The following is a 17,637-nucleotide window of genomic DNA, read 5'->3' as shown; positions in this document are numbered from 1 at the left end:
CCTGTAAAGCAAAAATCGCTGTACTTACCTATTCTGCATCCGATCCGGTCTCTTGTGACGGAAGCTCTGTGCAGGAGAGGACCGACAACCGCTGTGAAATGAATGGGAAGTGATGTCAACCATAGACTTACTATGGGGCTTCCATTGTCGAGTGCCTATCCTACACCCACCTCCACAACTCAGCGTGGGACCAGACTGGAACAGCTGCAGAATAAGTAAGTACAGTGATTTTTACTTTACAGGGTTAGCTAGATTATGTTTAGAATGTGGCACAGAGCAGGTTTAGTATTAGAACACTTTTGTGCTAGACTTATCTTTTGAACAGGTGTAAATAACTCTCCAAAATGACCCCACGATACTGTAAAGAAACCAAAGCAAAAATTTGCCCTGGAATTCCTCCTAAATTGATTTTAGATTTAAACTGTCTAAATGTCAGATCAGGAGATAACTAAACTGCTGACTGGGTGCTGATATTTGTCCCACCTGGAGGCTAGAAGGTAAATATTTTAGTAAATACACATGGTATAAGGTATGTGAGAAAAGTATATTGTGAATTCTAAATTAAACTTTATTTAAAATTTCTGTGTACGCAACCTCTTTGTATTTTATTATATAAGCCAACCCTGTTCTTTGTAAGATAGACCTCCACTGAAGTCTTCCAGCTGTCTACATTCTCAGCACCAACTGAACCACCCGGTAAGTATATTCTGGAATATTGTTATCTTATTATTATTATTCTTAATATAGTTATTGATAAGGAAAGAAACATTAGTATTCAGATTTCAGGTAAAATGTTAAATTCCCCTCTGTTTAATTTTGATTTTAAATGATGGCAAGGTTCCTCGTATCATTTTTACCATAATGGCTTATTTTGCACAATTAATTCTTTAGGTAATTTCTTTTTCCATGTTTCTTCAACCTTTAACTACATTTGATATGTAAAGGAGGAATCCATTGTTTTGCTATAATGGTTGCTATAGGGGTATAGTCAACCAAAAGTATAAAACATCTGTTTGGAAAGAATGATGACCTGCCTGCTCATATCTACATGACTTTTTCATACCAATGCTCTTGGTGATTTATTTATGATGTAGATCTACACATGTGGGCTCTTGTAGGCTCTCTGGGCTGTATTTAGCTTAACTATTGAAGTTCATACAGCTCTGAGTTAAATAGCTTTTCAATAGAAAAATGCCATATTCTTGTTAAATAATATTAGTGTGATCCCCATTTAATATTCTTGCGCATTCATTATATTCTCTGCCCTGTGAAAAATGCAGTAAAGAAATAGTCTTCTGACACCCCAAAGCACAGTGTCTCTTCTTTACCCGGGTTGTTTGAGTTTTGGTCTTAAAACTCCTTCACAGCGCATAGTGGGGTGCAGGTAGGGGTGGGCTATCTGGGTTTGAGTGGGGTGGGGGCTTGGGTTAAAGGGTAGGAAAGGTCTGGGGGGAGAGATGCGCTCATTTTTAGGGGGGTTGTCACTGGTTATTTGTATATGGATATACAGTTTGTCCCATTTTCAATAAAGACTAATGGTAGCCTTAGTAGGTGCTGCATCCTATTGTGGTTTATCTTTCATGTTGTATTTTTGGATGCACCTTCCATACATTTTTGGGTATAGGCACCATAGCCGTTTACACTCCCAGAGATCTACTTTTTTGTGGGTTTCCGTAGTGCCGTAATAAGTACCTGTTCGTAGGCTGATCAGTGGTCCTTTGTTTAACTTTATTTTTTGAAACTACCTAAACTTTGAAGAAATGCCTTTTAAGGATGGGAAGTGTGTAAAGATAAAAAGTACTGATTTACTTGTATCAAAATCAAAAATGTGTTTAACAGTACAATTTACTGAGTAAGCAAATAAAACAAAATATAAACCCTAATAAACATAAAGGTATAGTAGAAACAAAAAATATTTGATTAAGTCAGTTTTGTGTGTCCAGTTTGTGGAAATGTGTGTCTGGATGTTAGAGAACCATTCTGGTGCAGTAGATATATATAGCACATAGTGTAATTAAAGTCTTTGTTATTAGCCAACCAGCAGAGGAGGGGGTTGGGATATTGCACTTTAGAACATAGAAAAACCGAACATACTTTCCAATTTCCGAATTCCAATTTCAATTTTTTTGGCTCAAATATTATTAAATATCCTAATATTGTTATACATAAAGTACTGTTCTTTCATAATTTATGCCCTGGAAACAGTACAGTAGAAAGAAAGCATTCATAAGTTATATACCTTAAAATGATCAATTATTTTCACATAATCTCAGTAGTCTCATTCTCATTCTCTCCAAACCAGGAACAAATTGAAATCAGAGAGACCATTCTCTGGGAACTCTTCTCATTCATACAAGAAACATCCTAAAGAAACCCTTAGTCTAGTTAGTAAAGCAGATTCATATACATTAAAATGTATTTCAATCTAACATGCTTTACCACTGTTGAAGTGAGGGCAAGAGTGGGTAGACAAAGTGAGGCAAGAGGCATCCCTGTTTAGGATAAAAATCCTTGGAAACCATAGATAGAGGAGATTGGATTTGGTTTTTGTGAACAAGCTCTAATGGTATCTGAGAACCTGTTGTGCAATTCCTTTTGTGGTATTGAGGAATACGATAGATCAAATCCTCTAATCATTTTTTTATCCATGGGCAGCCAGATTCTATAAGGTCTGAAAAGTCTGATAAGGTCTGAAAGTCATCAAGTAAATCCATGTCATTAACAACACTCAACCTGCCAATAATGGGTGCCAGTCGTATGTGATCCTTTATGATGGTTTATAATAAACATTGGAACTTTTATTGTATTGGAACAAACATTTTATGTGTGCCTAACATTAGGGTTTCCTCGTGTTTTTTTTGAGCCGTATTTTCAATTTTGTCCTCTTTTTCTTTCCACGAATCCAAATTATCAAGAGCCCAAAGATGTTCACCTTGAAGAAATCCCTGTTACTCCTTTTCTTCCTTGGGACCATCAACTTATCTCTCTGTGAGCAAGAGTAAGTGTGTTAAGACTTATTTTTAAATAAAAGTATAGATTTTAAAAGCTTAATGTGGTTCTAAAGTCTAAGTATGATTTACCTTAATGCATTCTCTCTATGAAGAAACAAAACTTCCCACTATAATATTCACAGCACCCGGGGCTTATGGGCCTTCTTCATTTCAATACCCCTATAACTAGATATTCAATAATCAAATGTGGGAATATCAAAAATGCATAGCAGCAGCTCACCACATATACTCCTGTACATGTATACCATAAAGTAATAAAAGAGAAAGAGCCACGCTTAGCATAAACCTTAAATAGATCTCACTTTTACCCAATTTGTGCAAACTAGCAGTAAAGTTATGTGTGAATGTGATAGTGCTGAAGTGGGACATAAATTGTGATAGAGAAATAAAAATCCATGTGATAACCCCCACAAAATATATCTTAAAAACTTTTTAGTCTATCTGTGACATAGTTTTATTAACCAAATAAATCACATGCCCGCAAAGTTCCATGTCTCAGTCTCCTTATAGCACGAGAACTCAAAATATTCCTCCCCAATGTGAATGCAGAAGACTTATATCCAGTTCATCACACCAGCTTTCTGTGAACAAATTTTCACCCCCTTTAACACCAATTTGTGCTCCAAAGTGTCCCTTTATGCCTGCCCACTCACCAGATTTAATTTACCTCTTATCTATTATGTAGTATAGTGCAGCCAGTGCTCAAAATCACATTTTCCTCCTCCAAGCCCAGGACACTCTTAGAGGGACATGTAGTTAGCCACCAACGGTATTTACATCATATATTATTATGGTACCTGGGAGACACAGATCCCAACAACGTGTTTCATTGCTAATCAGACGTCTTCAGGAAGCAGATCATCCGGCGCCATCTTCGCTCCATATATTTACTCATTAACCAAATCCTATTACAAATGTAAACATGATTTATTCTATATTCATTCATTTCGGGCTTGAATTGTATTTCGTTGGTATTGATATACAAAATAAAATGTAAAGTAAAATGTGTCATAAAATATTACCTGAGTAAACCTTAATTGGGGGTCTCCAAACTTTTCAAACAAAGGGCTGGTTTACCGTCCTTCAGACTTCAGGGGGGCTGGATTGTGGCCAGTGAGGTTAAAAAATGTCCTGGGCCCAGCATTAGTGACGATAAACATTGCCACATTGTTGGTGGTCAGTTACATAGCGCCTGTGGTCAGTAGGAGGAGGAATAGTGCCTCTTTATTGGTATCAGTGGAAGGATTAGTGCCCCATCATTTATATTTGTAGGAGGAATAGTGCCCTATCATTATTGTCAGTGGTAGAAATTATTCCCCACTGTTGGTGTCACTGAGAGGAATACTGCCTCAAGGGCCGAATAAAGGCTAGCAAAGGGCCGCATTCCGCCCTCGGATCGCAGTTTAGAGAACACTGCTCTATATCAAACATATTAGCACCATCTTGTGGTTAAAAAGTATACACACCTTACTGCATCTAACATCACTTTAGAGTTATAAAATGTGTATTATCCATCCTACAGACTCATACTCATTTATAAGGCATGTGATCATGCCTTATAAAGGGGAGGTGTACAATAAACTTCACCCCTAATTAAACCTTTAAAAATCTACAATAAAAAATTTAGATCAATTTTAATATTCATTCCATGTGGGTTAAAGTGGTTGTAAGGTCAAAGATTGAAATCAGCATTATCCATTTTACTTTTGGGCTCTCATATTGGCAGTGGGTTTTTTTTGTCAAATAAAGTGTCAACATTTTTTCTATGTAGCCCAATATTACATTCGAGTGATTACTTCTGGTCCCTCACTGGAGCTCCAAAACCGATCTGGGAGGGGCTGCTAGTCCTCTGCTGATGTATATAACATAGGTTAGCAAAGGACTCCATAAACTTTGACCTTGTGTCTGATTGGTGTTGCGCCGATTTAGCAGGTGATTCTGCATCCCAAACTGCAGCCTGCAGAGAACGTGAAAGCAGTTAACCCCATATATGCTGAGAACCATTTGAGGGAAAGGGGATGCAGAATTTCATAGGGGGGAGTGAGCCGGGCAACTGCCAGGAATTACAGAGCTGGACTCTGCCAACACTTCATGTATATCTCTACTAACAGAGAAGGAAGAGGGGGGATACATGCTTTCATAATCATCATAATCAACAGAGCCAGCGGAAGAAAACACACATTTAGCCCCACAGCTGTTGGGGAGGGAGCTGAGCAGGAAGATCACAATTAACCCCTCAATGGCCAGGCACTTTCACTATGTAACCAGCAGCCACTACTTGAAGTCTGCTAGTTATTTTCAATCTGTCATTTCTCACAGTCTGGGGGGGGGGATGGGGGGTCAATCAGTGTAGGGGGTAAGGAGTGTCATTGTAGTGGGGATGTGGGGTGTCAGTGTGGGGAGGTGTCAGTGTAGAGGGGTGTCAGTGTAGGGGGTGTCAGTGTTGGGGAGCGAAGTGTGTCAATGTGGGGGGTTGGGGAGCAGGAGTGTCAGAGTAGGAGTTGGAGGTGTCAGTGTGGGAGGTGAGAGTGTAGGGGGTGTCAGTGTTGGGGGTGGTGGTGTCACTGTGGGGAGTGGAGGTAGTCAGAGTACAGGGGTGGGGGGTATCACTGTTGGGGAACAGGGGGTGTCATTGTAGAAGAATGGGGGGTGTCAGTGTGGGGGAGGGGGAGGGTGTCAGTGTAGGGGGTGGGGGTGTTAGTGTGGGGGAGTGGGGGTCTATCAATGTGGGTGATGGAAGTCCATCAGTCTGATGTGGTGGGGCTGTCAGTCTGTGTGGGTGGGCATCTGTCAGCGGGGAGCAGGGATCGGCAGTTGAAAGGGTGTGGTCTGTCAATGGGGGAGGCCAGTAGATGGGGCTGTCAGTCCGAGGAATGTGAGGCTCTGTTAGTGGGGGGCAGGGGTATCCTGGGGTGCAGAATATCATGGCCTACTTTACCATTAGAGAAGATAAAGAGGGGGATAGAAATAAAACCAGGCACGCATACATACACACATATATATATATATACGCATGCACATACATACAGTACATGATAACACATACAAATAAATGTGTACACACATACAAATATGCATGTGTACACACATACAAATATGCATTTATAGATACACACATGCACATACACACATACACACAGGTACATACACGCATGAAAATGCACACATACATACATGCACGCACATATGCACATAAATGCATACATGCATTCATAGATACACACCTGGACATATATACACACATATATCTATCTATCTATCTATCTATCTATCTATCTATCTATCTATCTATCTATCTATCTATCTATCTATCTATCTATATATATATATATATATATATATATATATATATATATATATATATATAGTCAATTTTAAAAAACTTTGCAGAAATAATTCATAATTCATTTATTATTTTTACATTTTATTTAAATTAAATATAGCTTTTTAAATTGTTTTAATACATTGCATTGTGAAAGCATGCAAAACTGTCCTGTTTGCTGCTGTCTTCAAAGATGATAAATGCTGGAAGACACTGCAGCTTTAACAAAGGAGGAGGAGGGGAAGAGCAGAAATGCTCAGTCATTCACGCCAGGAGGGGTAGAGAGGGGTAGGGACTTTACACAGACCAGGGAAGGAAATGACAGAAAGGAACAAGGGAGGGAGGGGGAGATAGAGAGACGATGTACAGAGATACCCATGAAAGAGTGACGTTAACTGACCACACTATCATGGATCGGCAGCCATGATTAGCATGGTAATTTTTCAGATAGGGACACGGGAATAGGCAGGATCAACCAGGTATTGTACAATGTAGAAAAATTTACATAGCAAGATCACAATGCAGTTTATCCTGCCTTAAAGAGATAGGAGCATATTCTTTTTTTAGGTTTACAAACACTTTAAGTGTTTCAATTTCATATATTTATAAGGTTTCATTCCTGGAAATCTCCTTTCTTAGGTCCAATCCTCTCCAGTGGATATTTACTATATCTATTTAAAAAAAAAAAATCAAGCCACTTCAGTCCTTAGTATGGTATACTTTAAAGTGGCTTGAAACACTATGGGGTTGATTTACTAAAACTGGAGAGTGCAAAATCTGATGCAGCTGTGCATGGCAGTCACTCAGCTTTTAACTTCATCTTGTTTAATTAAGCTTTGACAAAAAAAAATACCTGGAAGCTGACTGATTTCTACGGAGAGCTGCACCAGATTTTGCACTCTCTAGTTTTATTAAATCAACCTTTATGTTTCTTAAAACCCTTATGTATATTGTTTATGTAGTCATTAATCTGGGCGGAAAGATTCTTAGTTGTGCTTTCCACATATTGGAGGCCACAAGGACACTCCAATATGTAGGTGACATGCGAGCTATGGCAGGAAATTCATTTATCTATTTTATATTGTTTACCAGTATGATATGGTTAAAATGTAATTTTGTTTTGATCCTTATGTCTGATAGTTTTACACAAAGGCACCTTTTACATTTAAAGAAGTGAATGCGATTTCTGTTTGGGAAAAATCACACATACTGTAATGCAGATGTTCTAAAGCACAAAAGAAACCTTTTTAATACATTTGGGATTCCATGCAAACAGCAGGCCTGGATGATTTTTTAAGGGCCTTTGAACAATAATAATTGACTCAATGATGCCAAGTCTGGTGAATGATTTTTCAGAATTTCCACATGAATGAAATCCTACTGGTGTATGGGCAGCTTTAGCTGTGTCCACTTACGGATGCGAAAGCTCTGTGCTGTAGAATGAAACACATCAAAATGCTCAAGCTGGGTATTCAATAAGAGATTTAAGTTTGTGGCATCCTGCTGTGCCCTATTCCTTTCCCATGTTAATGTGGTCATAGAATAATAGTCAACATGGCCTAAAAATACACATTTGTGGTCCCAGTGAAATAGGTTTTTGTGTAATAATCAATGATATTTTATTGACCGATAATTGTGTCTTCTCCCAGGAGAGATGCTGAGGAAGAAAGAAGAGACGATCCAGAAGAAAGGGATGTTGATGTGGAAAAACGATTTTTACCACTCATTGCTGGACTTTTGGGTAAACTGTTCGGCAAATAACCCAAAAATGTTGAAACTTTGGAAATAGAATCGGAAATCATCTGATGTGGAATATCATTTAGCTAAATGCACAACAGATGTCTTATAAAAAAATAAAGATATCACATACATTGTGTATTCTTCTTTTTTATTATTTTTTTGTGATGAACCTACTTAAGCTGTGGAAAATAATGTCCTTAGCGCACTTTCTAGGGAATTTAATCATTTATTGACTTTCAGTTGGAAACATTATAAATATAACAGTGCAGCGCAATTCATTCTTTCATATAACATAGTAAGTCATATCCCATAAGCCCCGTGAAAAGTAATAACAAAAACCTAATCGATTTGGAAAGTCTCTTTTCATCTCTTGACTATATGTGCATGATAGTGTGCTTCAGTTTTACACCACAGTGCATAAAACTTGTGACAAATAAAACAATCTTCCCCACTGTGTTCAGTGAACCTCCACCTCTATACGAAGTGCCCGCTCACCTCCTGCATCAGACCCCACTACTGAGTCTATAATGCCTTATGCACTTCTCTTTTGGATGTCTCCATTTCTTTCAAGCTTCTCCTCTATCCAATTATGAGTGGTCAGAGTATAGTTTTACTCATCCTTCATAGAACATGCCATGGAACAAAAAAGGGGGAGAACCATAGTGCTCTCTGTATAACTTGGTATTCACTTAAAAACAGGGAATAAAACCATTACAAAAAAGACTTAAAAAACAAGCTTAACAAATCCTCAGCTCATCACTGATGCTCAAACATTGGTATGATGTCACAGGCTCGGCTCCTCCCACTTATACCTGTTACACCCTCCTATTGCACTTCCTCAGTAGATGGGGAGTGGACTTAATATTCGCCCCTTTTTTTTCCAATACTCTAAACAAGTGGCCAATCAGCGACACCAGGAAGTGCCCATGTCTGTGGGGTGTCCCTGCCCCTTACTCAAACAAGAACTTCGTCCTCTCCAGAACCGTAAGTGACGTTATGCATCTATACTTCGGAAACCGGAGAAAAATAGAAAAAAATAGAACAATGAGATACAGGCACTTAACAATAACTAACCCCACCCAACCTCAAACTAGTCAGACTCATGGTCTATGAGACACTCCTACGATATTCTTTCAACACACCACAAAACCACACATATAGAACCCAGGATAAGAGGGGTAAAATGAAATGCTGAGTCCAGTGTGGTTGTACAGTGAGTCTAAAAGTGAATATATATCGGCACAAACAATTAACTATAAATAATCGAATAAAGTGCAGAATAAAGCTGCTATACCAACTTAGTTTACCACTACTAAGCAATATCAAATATACAAATAATAACGGTACAGCGCTACTAAAGTGCACTCAGTGACTATATGTAAACAAAGGATCAAACATATATCAGTGCAATAATAATAAAGTGCTATAGTGAACATAAGGTGCTTGTGATTAAAAGCAATCAAATTAACATATTATACAGACAATTAATGAAAAATAAATAAACAGTCCAGTGATCTTGTGCTGGAAAGGTGCGAAAGAAGCTTGGAGATGGTACTTCAACCAGTGCTCTTAGATAAATCTGTGTCTGTCCACAACCAACACATAAACAATTGCCCTCTCACCTTAAATTTTGTCCTGTGTTTCACCACAGGGTCAGAATAAGCAAGTAATTACAAGCAGGGGTTAACGGGCTCTCTCCCAGCCTCTCAATCAGAACACTGCTGCCCAAACAAAGTTCTCATCGTAGATGTTGCATAAAAAACAGAAAGGCACAGGATCTAATGCTCTCAGTATAACCAGGATTTTATTCAAGATAAGATAAAGTATAAAACTCACATGTGTGGCCACTACAAATAGTGCATGAAAACCGCAATGTAAATCAAACGAATTGGCTGTCGGCTTCCAGGTTGCCAGTGAAGACTCTGCCCCCCTTCTTTCGCACCTTTCCAGCACAAGATCACTGGACTGTTTATTTATTTTTCATGAATTGTCTGTATAATATATTAATTTGATTACTTTTAATCACAAGCACCTTATGTACAGTGAGTCTGATTAGTCCAGACCCAACTGGGATTCTTGGTCACCCTGTGCTCCTAATAGACACTAGATATAGTGTCTATTATGTATATATGTATAGACTTACACATAGGAGGGGCTGGGGATGGGGAAGTGGACAAGGAGTTTCCCGACCTCTCTAAGGTAATCTGGGTTCCACAAGCCCCCGCACAAAGTGACTCCCGCCACAGGTTATAATCTCTTATTTATCATGTTTACAGTTCCCTCCTCTCTAATAGTGATGGATGAACATCGGCCGGGGTGGTTCGCAAAAGTCAGCCGCAAATTCTCTCAAAAGTCTGCGAACCGCAAGTTCGCGGCGGGCCCCATTGACTTTAATGGGAGGCGAACTTTAAAAACCTTTAGGTCATATTTGCAGCCACAAAAGACGTACTAGCTGTGCACAAATAGTCCCAGCACATGTACAATGTCATAACAGAAGTATTGCAGTTGGAAAAGTTGCCCTAAAATTATTATTTATTTTTTTTACAGCAAATTTTTTTTTCATAAACAGCCAGAACTGACAGCAGCCGGTAAATACATGTCAAATACATATAGGGTCCATTCACACATCTGTAAAATGGGTCCGCATCCATTTCACAATTTGGCGGAACCTTTACAGACCCATTGATTTTCAATTCCATTCTGAAAAATTAGGCATTCACAGGATAAAGAAGTAAGTGTCGGCCATTCCAGACCCCAAAAAATTAGCCAACGTGCGTTTACCTGACAGCTAAGAACGTTGTATTCTGTGGCTGAAGGTACATTAGGCATTCACAGGATAAAGGAGTAAGTGTCGGCCAGTATTGGCCCCCAAAAATAGCCCACATGGGTTTACCTGACAGCTAAGAACGTTGTATTCTGTGGGTGAAGGTACATTAGGCGTTCACAGGATACAGAAGTAAGTGTCGGCCAGTATAGTCCCCGAAAATTAGCCCACATGGGTTTACCTGACAGCTAAGAACGTAGTATTCTGTGGCTGAAGGTACATTAGGCATTCACAGGATACAGAAGTAAGTGTCGGCCAGTATTGGACCCAAAAATTAGCCCACATGGGTTTACCTGACAGCAAAGAAAGTTGTATTCCGTGGCTGGAGGTACATTAGGCATTCACAGGAAAAATAATTGTCGGCCCTGAAAGGCCCCAAGATTTTGCCATTCAATGGACATGAAATGTCTTTCATGCTGCTGTATTTAGAGAAGACAAGGACCAAGAATTGTTGTGGGTGGGCGGATGGCGGTCTGGTGGATATTTGTGGCCTGGCATGAGGAATTTCAATGAAACATGGTCTACTGGTCACATGTGTTGAATTCCTCTTAGATCCATGCCTCATTAATTTTTATAAATGTGAGGTAGTCTACACTGTCATGAGCTAGGCGACTGCGCTTATCTGTCACGATCCCCCCTGCTGCGCTGAACGTCCTTTCGGACAGGACACTGGACGGGGGGCAAGCCAACATTTCCATTGCAAATTGTGGAAGCTCTGGCCAGAGGTCAAGCCTGCCCACCCAGTAGTCCAGGGGTTCATCACTCCTCAGAGCGTCCACATTGGCCGTTCACCCGATGTAGTCAGACACCTGTCGGTCTAGGCGTTCCCTGATGCTGGATCCGGAGTACAGCTGTCGATGGATCGGCTGAAAGAAGGATCTCATATCTGAAGTGACCAAGACATCTTCAAACCACCCTCTTCTTGCAGGCGCTGTTGGTTTGCTACCCGCACCTGTCTCTCTGTGAGTGGAAATTCCTCTGCCAGCGCACGCAAAAGCAGAAGGCAGCCTTTCTCACAGCAAGGCCTGGAAGTGCTGCGGTCTGACCGCCCTCTGTGATTGTGGTAACATTTCCGCCATTTTTTGTTTGTACCGAAGGTCTAAGTACGTTGCCACCCAGTACTGGTCCTTAGCCGTTATTCTTTTTATACGGGGGTCCCCCTTAAAACACTGGAGCATGAAGGCCCCCATTTGCACTAAACTGGAAGAGGTGTAGTGGCCTGCTTCCAGCTCATCATCCAGGATAATGTCGTCCTCGTTCTCCTCCCCCATCCATGGATAACACCAGGGATCCCAGAAAGGTTTAAAGCATGCTCTTCTTGCTCCTCCTCATCCCCCCCAGCACCATCCTCCTCTGACTCCTCTTCAGACTCCTGCTGTTGACTTGTCTCAGATGGAGTAGCACCCCATGGGAATTCATCCAACATTGCAACTTCCTCATCTTCCTGCTCCTCGACGGCTTGATCAATGACATGACCCAATGCATGCTCCAGAAAGAAGGCGTAAGGTACAATGTCACTGATGGCACCCTGGCCGTGACTGACCAGTTTGGTGATCTCATCGAATGGCCGCAGAAGTCTGCATGCATCGCGCATGAGCAGCCACTGGCGAGGTGAAAAAAACCCAAGCTCCCCAGAACCTGTCCTGCCGTAGAGTTCGTACAGGTAGTCGTTAGCTGCGCGTGTCTGCTGGAGCAGCCTATCAAGCATATGCAACGTTGAGTTCCATTGCATCGGGCAGTCACAAATAAGACGCCTGAGGGGCAGGTTGTGTCGCCGCTGAATCTCAGCAAGGCGAGCCATGGCTGTGTAAGATCTTCGGAAATGGCCCGAGATTTTCCTGGCCTGCCGCAAGACGTCCTGGACCCCAGGGTATTTGGCAATGAATTGCTGCACGACCAAGTTCAGGACGTGAGCCATGCATGGCACGTGTGTTATTTTGCCCTGTTTCAGCACGCTCAGCAGATTGGCAACGTTGTCGCACACCACTTTACCAATTGTCAAATTCAGCATTGTCAGCCACTGATCTGCCTGTAAACGCAAAGCTGAAAGGAGTGCAGGACCAGTGTGGCTCTTGGCTTCCAGGCACAACAGACGCAGCACAACATTGCATCGTCTCACCTGGAATGTGGAATAGGTTCTGGGGATCTTGGGCGGCGCAGCAGAAGAGACGGTAGCAGCGGAAAAGGAGGAGTCAGCCGAGGAGGAGAGGGAGGATGGAGGAGGAGGAGGAGAAGAAGAGGCAGGCCTGCTTGCAATCCGTGGCAGTACAACTAAATCTACACTGGTGCCACGGGTTGCATGTTTGATGGCCGTCAGAAGGTTCACCCAGTGGGCAGTAAAAGTGATATACCTTCCCTGCCCGTGTTTGCTAGACCATGTGTCTGTGTAGATAACACCCCGCTTCAATCTGTGGTATTGGGGGTCCACAGGTTTATCACACCAGTTCTACAAATAATTGGCCAGTATCTGTTGTCAATGTGTGTAGCACAGTTAACACAGCAAAAGAGGCCAAATTTTTGCAGGACTAAAATACATTCTTAGAAAAGTATACTGTTCAATAACACCCCATTTTAATATGTGCTATTGGGGGGCCCAGGTTTATCACACCAGTTCTACAAATAATTGACCAGTAACTGTTGTCGCTGTGTGTAGCACAGTTAACACAGCAAAAGAGGCCACATTTTTGCAGGACTAAAATACACTCTTAGAAAAGTATAATGTTAAATAACACCCCCACTTCAAAATGGGGTATTGGGGGGCCACTGGTTTATCACACCAGTTGTTCAAAAAATTAGCCAGGGAATTTGGCACTGTATGTATCAGAGTTAACACAGCAAAAGAGGCAATATTGTTGCAGGACACAAATACACTTATGAAAGTATACTCATATAACACCCCACTTCAATATGTGGTATAGAGGGCCACTGGTGTATCACACCAGTTGTTCAAAAAATTAGCCAGGGAGTTTGGCACTGTGTTTATCAGAGTTAACACAGCAAAAGAGGCAATATTGTTGCAGGACACAAATACACTTGGCAACGAATCGCTGCACCACCAAGTTCAGGACGTAGGCCATGCATGGCACGTGTGTTATTTTGCCCTGTTTCAGCATGCTCAGCAGATTGGCACAGTTGTCGCACACCACTTTACCAACTGACAAATTCAGCGGTGTCAGCCACTTATCTGCCTGTGAACGCAAAGCTGAAAGGAGTGCAGGACCAGTGTGGCTCTTGGCTTCCAGGCACAACAGACACAGACTGTTGTTTTTGCAGGACTAAAATACAATCTTAGAAAAGTATACTGTTCAATAACACCCCACTTCAATATGTGCTATTGGGGGGCCACTGGTCTATCACACCAGTTGTTCAAAAAATTGGCCAGTGAGTTTGGCACTGTTTGTATCAGAGTTAACACAGCAAAAGAGGCAATATTGTCGCAGGACACAAATACACTTGTAAAAGTATACTCAGATAACACCCCACTTCAATATGTGGTATTGGGGGCCACTGGTTTATCACACCAGTTGTTCAAAAAATTGGCCAGTGAGTTTGGCACTGTGTGTACCAGACTTAACTCAGCAGAGGAGGCAATATTGTTGCAGGACACAAATACACTTATGAAAGTATACTCAGATTGATAACACCCCACTTCAATACGTGGTATTGGGGGGCCACTGGTTTATCACAACAGTTGTTCAAAAAATTGGCCAGTGAGTTTGGCGCTGTGTGTACCAGACCTCACTCAGCAAACTAGGCAATATTGTTGCATGACACAAATACACTTGAAAAAGTTTACTCAGATAACACCTCATTTCAATATGTGGCATTGGGGGGGGGGGGGCAATTGGTCTATCACACCAGTTATAATTAGAGTTGAGCGGACACCTGGATGTCCATGTGCGGCGGGTGAAAAAAAAGTCCGGGTCCGTGTCCCGGACTTTTTCCGAACTTTACCCGGACACCGAAGCCCATTGAAGTCAATGGGGACCCGAACGTTCAGGCACTAAAATGGCTCTAATAAAACAATGGAAAGGGCTAGAGTGCTGCAAATGGCAGCAAAATGTAGTTAAGAGCATGGCAAGTGCTCTGCAAACAAATGTGGATAGGGAAATAACTTAAAACAACAAAAAAAACAGAAAAATAAAACAATTTTCTTCATCTGTGAAGGACGAGGCCCATATGGAGTAGGAGGGAGGTTGAGGTGGCGGTGGATGTGGCGGTGTAGGTGGAAGCGGCGGTGGAGGGGGACGAGGTAGCCAACACTGCTTTTTTTCAGTCATTTTAAATTAGGGTACACCCCAAAAGAGTGAGAAAGATCAAAAATATAACAATGGCTGGGTAAGGTCGGTATCCATCTCTATTCTGCACATGGTACGGAAAAGTCCTGTGGGATCTATGCCTGGTTCATTTTAATGAACGTGAGCTTGTCCACATTGTCTCTGGACAGGCGGCTTCGCTTGTCTGTGATAACGCCCCCAGCCGTGCTAAATACACATTCAGATAATACACTGGCTGCAGGGCAGGCCAGCACCTCCAAGGCGTAAATGGTAAGCTCAGGCCATGTGCCCAATTTGGAGACCAAGAAGTTGAAGGGCTTTTCTGAGGTGCTGGCGGTGCCCTGGCTGCGTTGGCGACCTCTTCCTCCTCTGCCTTGGCCTTGTGCTTCCACTGTGGCCCCGCTGTCAGGTGGGAATGCCAGCAGCATCGCGTCTACCAGCGTGCACTTGTACTCGAGCATGTTGCGATCACGCTCCAGTGAGTGAATTAAGGACGGTACGTTGTCCTTGTAACGGGGATCCAGCAGCGTGGCCACCCAGTAATCAGCACAAGTTAGAATGTGGTCAACTCGGCGATCGTTGTGGAGACACTGCAGCATGTAATCGCTCATGTGTGCCAGGCTGCCCAGAGGCAACGAAAGGCTGTCCTCTGTGGGAGGTGTATCGTCTGTGTCTTCTGTATCCCCCCCAGCCACGCACCAGTGATGGCCATGAGCTGGCCTGGGTGCCACACTGCTGTGAACATGGTTCCATCTCCTCCTCCATCTCCTCCTCCATCTCCTCCTCCTCCTCCACCTCATCCTCCAGAACTGTGCCCCTGCTGGACAATTGTATACCTGGTGTTTGTGGGTGCAGGAACCCACCCTCGGAGCCACTTGTGAATGACTGCCCTAAAAGGCATGGAAATGATCCCTCTTCCTCCTCCTCCTGTGCCAAATCCTCTTCCATCATCGCCCGATGCGTTTTTTCAAGGAGGCATAGAAGTGGGATAGTTAAACTGACAACGGCGTCATTGGCACTGGCCATGTTGGTGGAGTACTCAAAATAGCGCAACAAAGCACACAGGTCTCGCATGGAGGCCCAGTTATTGGTGGTGAAGTGGTGCTGTTCCGCAGAGCGACTCATGCGTGCGAGCTTCAGCTGAAACTCCACTATGGCCTGCTGCTGCTCGCACAGTCTTTCCAGCATGTGCAAGGTGGAGTTCCACCTTGTGGGCACATCACATATGAGGCGGTGAGCGGGAAGGCCGAAGTTACGCTGCAGCGCTGACAGGCGAGCAGAAGCAGGGTGAGAACGCCGAAAGTGCGCACAGACGGCCTGCACTTTCTGCAGCAGCTCTGACATATCGGGGTAATTTTGAAGGAACCTCTGCACCACCAAATTCAGCACATGCGCCAGGCAATGGATGTGCGTCAAACCGGCTAGGCCCAGAGCTGCTATGAGATTTCGCCTGTTATAGCACACCACCATGCCGGGCTTGAGGCTCGCTGGCACCAACAACTCATCGGTCTGCTGTTCCATGCTCCTCCACAACTCATGCGCGGTGTGGGATTTTTCCCCCAAACATGCAAGTTTTAAAACTGCCTGCTGTCGTCTATCCCTGGCTTTGCTGAATTTGGTGGTGCAGGTGTTACGCTGACCGGATGAGGAGGCGGTAGAGGATGAGGAAGTGGAGTAGGAGGAGTTAGGAACAGGATGTAAACTGACGCGCCCTGCAATCCTCGGTGGTGGAAGGAAATGCGCCAAACAAATTGAAAGGGTTTATCGCACACGTACACATACAGACTATGCCGCAATTTAATTTTTTTCACCTGCATGGGTGTATATTGAATAGCGGAATAGAACAAATGTATATAAAAGGGTGTATCTCACACGTACAGACTAGGCCGCAATTTAATTATTTTCACCCGCATGGGTGTATATTGAATAGCGGAATAGAACAATAGTATCTAAAAGGGTGAATCTCACACATACAGACTATGCCGCAATTTAATATTTGTCACCCGCATGGGTGTATATTGAATAGCGGAATAGAAAAATAGTATCCAAAAGGGTGCATCTCACACATATAGACTATGCCGCAATTTAATTTTGTCACCTGCATGGGTGTATATTGAATAGCGGAATAGAGCAAAAGTATATAAAAGGGTATATCTCACACGTACAGACTAGGCTGCAATTGAATTATTTTCACCCGCATGGGTGTATATTGAATAGAGGAATAGTTCATCCAGGAGGAAACTGCTTTGCAGGTTTTCTGGGAGTGCCCCTTTGCACAGAGCCAGTTTAGGGCCTTGGAACCTGAACTTAAGGACTTTGTACCACAGACTGCCAATACACACTTTGGTGTGCTAAATGGATTATTTGGTGGAACTTTTTCCCAAGAGGACATTGACAACGCCTGGCAGGTTCTGTGTTCCTTTAAGGACGCTTTATGGTGTGCCAAAAAGTGCCTTATCTACC

General features: G+C 42.6%; 1 long non-coding RNA gene across 2 annotated transcripts in view; it reads left to right on the top strand.

Annotated features, from left to right (window-relative positions):
* The first annotated feature begins 555 nt into the window (after positions 1-555).
* Positions 556-17,637, top strand: part of LOC309563005 — a 64,395-nt gene continuing 47,313 nt past the window's right edge. The window contains exons 1-3 of one of the 2 annotated variants that reach the window (XR_014225655.1): positions 556-696; positions 2,916-3,004; positions 7,986-8,055. This is a non-coding gene — a long non-coding RNA (uncharacterized lncRNA). Of the gene's footprint in view, positions 697-2,915; positions 3,005-7,985; positions 8,056-17,637 lie in introns of those variants that run through there. The other variant, XR_014225654.1, reaches the window with a different exon arrangement.

This window comes from Pelophylax lessonae, assembly GCF_965119305.1.
Source record: "Pelophylax lessonae genome assembly, chromosome: 9".
Classification (NCBI taxonomy): Eukaryota; Metazoa; Chordata; class Amphibia; order Anura; family Ranidae; genus Pelophylax; species Pelophylax lessonae.
This window is presented reverse-complemented; position numbering and strand designations above follow the sequence as displayed.